A 7,845-nucleotide genomic window follows, 5' to 3' on the forward strand; every position below is an offset into this window, starting at 1 on the left:
GCATGAGCGCGGATTCCTTCGCGAGGATCGCGCGTATCACCTGGTTACCAGATAAGGTAACGCGGAGATACGGGAGGTGATGCGCGACCTTACGCACTTCGCAATCACGCACGCATGTATACACACGTTCGCTCGCTCGCTCGCCCGCGACGCCCGCACCCCCCCACGGCCGCCAGCCTGGCGCCGCAGCGACGTAGAGTTACCGCGTAGAAACGTGCCCTCGCGAGGAACGCGATCGTCCCCCTCGACCGTTCTCGTCCAGCGGTTTACCTTGCCTTCGATGTGGACCGACGCGCGGAACGATCGCACACAGGAGGAACGGAGACTTACTGCGACGACGATCGCGCAACGACGTGTGCGGGAGCGCATTGACGCACGGAGCGACGCGCAGCGGCGACGGCCCGCGTTACGCTCGCCGCGCAAGTTGAACGCGGCTGCGCCGGGTGGCGCCACGCTGACTTTTCCCGCGATGTCCTCTCTCTCTCTCTCTCTCTCTCTCTCTCTCTCTCTCTCTCTCTCTCTCTCGCTCTCTCTCTCTCTCTGGCCGATGAGCCTTTTTTTCGTTTTGTATTCCAGTTGGCGTAGTTTTAAAAAGTATATTATATTTGCGCGTGGAGAACGGAGAGTACGTTTTGTTTATTCACTCTGGAACTTTGATTTTCCGTTAAACCGCCCAAACTACCGCTTGACAATTATCAGCCTTCGTTGGTTTATATACTTTATATCCTTTGGAAACGGTGCACGGTTTACCTTACTGTATTATTTACTGTATCGTTTAATTCGCGTCGATGCCACGTCGCGTGTTACAATTTGCGGCGCTCGCTCGAATCCAGCGGCGACAAAGTGAACTCGGCTCTCAACGCCATCTTCTTGTTATTTTTTTTTAAATAAAAAACCTCCAGAGCTAGAGTATAAACGAGACCTCTTCCTTCTCAATCCCGACGTGTACTTATCGGAAGAATTGTCGCCGCTAGCTCCGAAACTGCTTGCGAAATATAATAGTACGCACGATGTAGGCCGACTGGCGATGCCAAGGCCCTACTCTTTTTTTTGGTGTAAATAAAAAAAACCTCCAGCTGATAACTCGAGAAAGAATTCTCTCCCTCCCTCCTCTCCCACCCCCTCTCTCTCCCCCCCCCCTTTTGCTCGCCTCTTTTTCTCCTCTTGCCGATCCGCTGTTCCCCTTCTTTTTCTTCCCACTCCCCCTTTCTCCCGGTCTTTTTCTCTTTCTTTCCAATCGCGGAGCGAAGAGAAGGTTTTCTTTGCAATAACAAAATAAAGATGCAGATATATGTATGCCGCGCCGCGGCGCGCGCTGCGATTCTCGTATTAACCGGCACGAGTGACGGTGCCGTAAATTAACAATTAACGAGAACTTTCGATCCGTTTAGTCGCTCGAGAATATCAAATTGCCCCCGCCACGCGGGTGTACATCAATCCTTGTCGCACGTACGTGCCGCGTCGCATTCGCAGTTAGGTTGACGAGGCTTACGAAAGTTCCTCGGGACCCTCCTGCTCGCCGTGCGTCGGCCTTTGCGCCTAATCTGTTATACAATGTGCTCTCTGCGTCTGGAAACATTCGGTTTTATATAAGCAAATTAAAACGCTTTAAAAACTTCGTCGACAACGTACGATTGTACAACGTATAATGTACAATTTATCAACTTGCACCAATTTTTTTCAACGCATTTATTGACTAAAAAGTAGCGTGTTTCCAGACGCAAAGGACACAGTGTAGATTAGGCTTTAAACGCGCGATGCACGAAAACGCGAGCAAAACGACTCTTCCCCCCCCCCCCTCCGTCGTTATGACGGAGATCAGTTGCGAAGATCGAGATAAAGTTTAATGAAAATAAATAGACGATTCCGCGCGACGGTCGGTCGATCAGAATTATCTCGCCGCTATATTTAAACCGGCATCGTTATATTTGTTCGCCAATCTCGTAATCTGCGACCGAAGGGAAAATCCGAAAAGCGTTATCTCTGATCGAGCGCTAACTGGGCTTTAAACATTTCGGAATTTAATCGAGTGTCTATCGTTTGCATAGTGATGGACAGTGTGGCTACAACACTTTTTTTTAAATGAGTTTAAGAACGTGCATTAATAGCGAATTCGACTGCTTGCACCAGTGCGCACTGAGTGCACACTGAAACCTGTTTATGCCCTCACGGAAAAAAATATATTTTATTATATATAAAGAAAGGTAGAAAGGATACATTCGTTTTATATTACTTGTATATGCGTGATAAGAAACATATACTACTACTACTATAAATGTAATACCAATAAATTGAAATTTTTCATGTATCTTCATATGTATTAAAAATATATAATAAAATGTATGATATATACACACATTATAATTGGGGCCCGGATGTTCTGGCGATTTTCCGGCTCGCGCGCGAAGCACCGCTGCGTGCGCGAGGGAGTCAGATGCACGCTGAAGTGAGATAGCAACATTACTCGAGGAGACCCGATGCCCGCCGACTATCTCACTTTAGCGTGCATCCGACTCACTCGCACGCAGCGGTGCTCCGCGCGCTTTATCATATATTTTATATAAAAATATTAAAAGGAATATTACATTAGGTGTTATAAGTATATCTTAAAATTTAGGTTCTCAACGCTTTACCAGCGGAGATGAAATTGATTTCATTTGCCACAACTGTTAGATCTGATTTCTCGCCACTTCTTATATACTGCTGTTGGTTGATTTTTAAATGCGAGAAAGTGTAACGTGCGATCGCCGCCCCGCGGCAGCGAAGAGCGTTATTGCGAAATTATAAAAATATAATTTAAATATTATTCATATATTTCACATACATTTTTAATATATTTTTGACATATACAGGTTAAATTAATGACACCATCTTATGTTCCTCTCGAAACCCAACAACTTTTTTCTGAGGCATTTTCCGCTATCACCCCTACCTGAGGAGATATTACCGTGTACGGATTAAAATGGCCCACCCTGTATAATATTATATAAAATATTTTTAATAGAATTTTTATACACCAAATGTATGAAATATATTACCATATATTTTTACCTACTTTTTGAAATAGATATTTTTCCGTGGGGGCAGTCAATTTTTATATGTAACTTTGTCTTAAATACACGCTCAAAGAGAGTTTAGCCAAACATTATCCGCACGGATGCTGCACAGATCTTTTTACTGGCTACGAAATATGTATTTCAAGAGATATTTAAGACAATCCTTAAATATAAGAATTGACTGTAAACAAGCCTTAGTATGCACTCGGTGCGCACTAGTGCGAGTAACCAAATTCGCTACTAAATTCAGGATTACGTTCCAAAATCGTCTTCTCTGAGGAATCTTTTACTCGACGGCCATTCCGAAACTATTTCGAACGTTTCCGATCCATTTCTCGAGTAAAATTTTCCCCAGAGAAAATGTTTTGGAAAGATAAATCTGATTCTTAAATGCGCGTTCCTAAATTCCTTAAAAAAAAAACGCGTTGCAACCATTCTGTCCGTCACTGTACCAAAGTGACGTGCGCGCGCGACTCGTGTTTTCTTTTTCTTTTAAATTCTTTCATCCCCCAATCTCACGCGTCGATAATGTAATCGAATCGCGAGATGACGTATATTTTTGCCGAGTTGCTTTCCGACGGGAATTAATTGTTATGTACGAGAGGAGTCAATTTCATCGGTGCAATCTCACGAAAATTTACGTCATTCCGTGATTCCCGCTGTATGTATACATCAATAATATTCTCGAGCGTTCTATGAAATCATGCGGCAATATTACGTACATATTTACGATCGATTGTGTGCAAAATATATGTAATTGTACATTTTATATGTACAATAAATACAATTATGTACATGAAATACTTTTAATTAAAATACTTATACGAAATGTACACAAATATAGAAGAAAGATAAGATTCCAATGTGAGATAGTAGGTTTTCAACGTCTAAATTCAATCACAAATCTTTTTTCGCAACGATTACACGATCTAACAATCAATTTTCCACTAAATAGATTTTACACCAATGGCAATAAATTCATGATGGTGTCAACAAATGTCTATTAATTCAGCGGAAACCTCGCCATCTCATAATAGAGGACTTTCCTCTATGTATATGAGCCAACGAAAATTTCCGCCTCCGCTTTTCTTATCGCCGACTGACTTGTGCAAAATAAGCGTAAACAATTCGTCAATTTTACTTTCAAAAGAAATATATAATTGTGATTAATTCATTCGTGCTGCTCCATTCCTGTTGATTCGACTGGTTCAGTCATTCTTTCAAAAATCTTAAATGGTCTTAAAAGTTTTCGATTTTCTTTACGACTGTGTCTTGTATTTTTTTTAACTTGAGCGAGTGTTTCTCGGGAAATCGCATTCGGAAATCTGAGAAAATGCAGAGAACTTGCAACTTACGGAAAAATAAATGTTCGAAATGTCTTCCAATCAGCCAATTCATACAATAAATGTCTCTGTTCAAAGTTGTTGCGAAATAAGTTGAAACATTTCCGGTGTTATTTTACAACACTCATCTTTCGCAAAGAGATTCGATTAAAATGGCCTCCTACAAGGTCAGCATCACTTAATGCTTTCTGTTAAACTTTTTTTCCTTCAGGATACTTAAAATTTAGAGCACGGAGCCAGATCCCGTGCATACGTCACTAGTGCCGGAAAGTGTCTGCTTTACACAAAGACTTTATTATTGTATGAAGGCTGGTGAAGAACATCTCGACATACTTCGCACAAATCAGTTCGTTAAAAAAAAACAGAGAGGTTTTCATTGGCTCGCCCTGTACAATCAATCGTGCACTAAATATACAATTAACATTGAAAGTATTCATTTCCAGTCGCATCGCATCGTGTTATGTTACGGGTTGCTGAACGTACAGATGAAAGGGCACTAAAAATTTCTAGGACACGTATCTATTTCTTACACATGTAGAGAAAAAAGTGTCGAACAAAAAGAATATTTCTTCATTTATGTGTATGCTGCGATCACGGTTTGTCAAGCAACTTTTTATTAAGAGTTACCAAAATATTTGTCGGTTAACACCCTAGTAGCACAATATATTGGCGCAATATTGGGAAATAATGTAAATCTAGTATTCCCAATATTGGTCCAATATTGTACGTTGGACGCGTTCTCTTATTTAGCCAATATGTCTATTCAGCAATATTGGTCTAATATTGTATCGATATTAGACCAATATTCTTATTACATTGTTAAATATTGGCCAATGCACTTCCAATACAAATCTAATACGAGTATTATGTAATTATTATTGTGCAATATTTACATTTGCATGGTCAATATGGGCTTCACGTTGGGCAATACCGGCCCATGCAATGTATTTCTAATCTAACCAACATTGGACCAATATTTAGCCAATGCACTGCGCTACTAGGGAAAAGTACATATTCGATAAATAACGTATGTTTAACTTGGAAACATGTATTTGAAGTACAAAAATCCCAACTGCCAACGAAAAGTCAACGTTCCTCTCAGCGCACGTTTATTTATTATTCAGAGCAATACGGGATGCAATATCTCTTGCAAGGCGAGTGATCTCCGTAAGCTCTTAAACTGCACGATACGTTCCGCGCGCGGAACCTCCGCGCGTTTTTCCCATTATTTTCATGCCTGCAATTCCGGCCGCGCGTGCGGATTCGATGATCGAGTGCGGGGATACGTAAAAAGAATCTATAATAAAAGTGCGGGCGCGCGCAGCAACACATGTATACGCGGCGAGTCGCTTTATCGCTGAAAAAAATCTCGCGTGACGCACACGTACGTACGCGTCTGTACACATACGTGCGTGTACGCGCGAGGTTTTTTTTTTACGAGCGCATACATTTGTGGACAGGCGTTTCTCCGCTGCAGCGCGACGCGACTTTCCGCGCACCTTTCGGCCCCTCGTCTCGTTTTCCGATTACATTTTTATCGCCTTGTCCATTGACCCACTCCTTTCCGCGATATCGCGACTTCTCGAAGCCACGCGAAACGATTTATCACGATGACACCTGGACGGCGAAAACGTCGGACGTCGCTGATTAAATTAACGGTCTCGTCATTTAACAGTTCCCTGGTAGCGCAATATATTGGCGCAATATTCCGAAAAAATTTGAATATAGTATTCCCAATATTGGTCCAATATTGTAAGATCGACGCCTTTTCTTATTTATAGCCAATATGCCTATTTAGCAATATGTATCTAATATTGCATCAATATTGCTATTACATTGTTAAATATTGGCCAATGCACTTCCAATATAAATTTAATATTGTATAATTATTATTGTACAATATTTACATTTATTCCATGGCCAATATTGACTTTACGTTGGACAACATCGGCCAATGCATTTCTAGTATAACCAACATTGGACCAATGTTTAGCCAATGCACTGTGCTACTAGGATTTTTATGCGCGATCTCTCTCTCTCCCCTCCTCTCTCTATTTCTGCCGCTTTATCCCTCTTGTTGAAATCGAGTGTCATTCAATTCCCGTCGCGTCGCGTTTTAAATTCTCGTACAGTCGCAGCTATCATTTATCTTTTATCTACCCGCGCGCTTTTTTTTCATATCTCTAAAAGTAAACAAGTCGAAGTAAAAATAGAAAATCCCACTTGGATTACGATTTGTGGGCCGATCTATTCAACGTGCTTAAAAATCCGGGGTTCGCCGAGGGAGAGGCCTCCCGATTCTCTCCCGTACAATTTTCCCCGACGAGGGGGAATCGGGGAAGGAATCTCGCGACGAGAGGGGAAATCGAGTCTCCACGCGGCGAGGAGTCGCGGCGGAGCCGCGGCGTTTTCGCAAATAAAGCGTGCATTGTGCGAGCACGCTCGCAATTATTTAACGCGCGTGAATACGTGTGCGTTGGAAGCCGAGTCGCCTTTGCGCGCGCGCGGGCCTAAAAGCGCTAAACTAGCCGGTCTCGCATTATTCGCGCTTCCGCACACAGCTGAAAGTCGCTTGTAATTGTTACCACCGAGGGGAGCAGGCGCGGAGGGGAGAGAGAGAGAGCCCCCTCGTTCCCAACCACGGGGGGGCCGAAGGGAAGGCGCGGGGCGGAAAGGGGCGAGGGAAAGAGGGAGAGGGGACTCGGCACTCTCTGCTCGCGTGGCCATGCGTGAAGTCAGCCCCCAATGGCCAAACGCGAGAGTTTCACTCCGCTCGTTACGCGTATTTATAACTTGGCCGAACGCGCGTTACGAGCGGCACACGGACCCGCGCGCGCGCGGGCACTATCGATTTTTCTGGATCTCCGTGGAGCCACGGATCGCGTATGCCCGCGATTATGTGTGGCACGCACGCACGTATAACGTCCGCGCGCGCGCGCGCGCGCGCGATGCGCGCGAGCGCGGAGGTTACGTAACGCGCTCGCTTCGCGCGTTTCTATTAATGTCGCTAATAGGCCGAGTATTAATCACGCTCCGCTCGTTTGTAACGTGTACACACGGCCGTCCGTGACACCGGCACGCCCATCACTTTCGCGCGGCGGGGCGCCCAGGCACGCTCGTCCTTTTCGAATTTTGGGGACAATGCGGATGATGTATCTCGGACGAGATCGGAAGGTCATGGTTTTTAAACAGGCACGGACTTGCATCGACACGCGCGGGAGCCGAGTCCTGACATTCGCAGAGAGCGACGGCTCGTCTCAATCGCGCGGCGATTTTCCCTCGAACGAAACTGAAATGTTACAAACACGTTGGACAACAATCGAGAGCGACTCGTTCGTTTCGAAAGTGTATCTCTAGTGCATGGATAAACATTGGCTAAACATTGGTCCAATGTTGGTTATTAGAAGTGCATTGGCCGATATTGTTCAACATAGAGCCAATACTGG

The 7,845-nt window shown here is 44.1% G+C and overlaps 1 protein-coding gene across 1 annotated transcript in view; it reads right to left on the reverse strand.

Annotated features, from left to right (window-relative positions):
- Nucleotides 1–424, reverse strand: part of LOC105559490 (60 kDa SS-A/Ro ribonucleoprotein-like) — a 13,564-nt gene extending 13,140 nt beyond the window's left edge. Inside the window, exon 1 of the mRNA XM_012007805.1 lies at nucleotides 271–424. The gene's annotated coding sequence lies outside the window, so the exon portion shown is untranslated. The remainder of the gene's footprint in view (nucleotides 1–270) is intronic.
- Nucleotides 425–7,845: the final 7,421 nt, after the last annotated feature.

Source organism: Vollenhovia emeryi, unplaced genomic scaffold (assembly GCF_000949405.1).
Source record: "Vollenhovia emeryi isolate VEMERY1.0 unplaced genomic scaffold, V.emery_V1.0 DF939267.1, whole genome shotgun sequence".
Lineage (NCBI taxonomy): Eukaryota > Metazoa > Arthropoda > Insecta > Hymenoptera > Formicidae > Vollenhovia > Vollenhovia emeryi.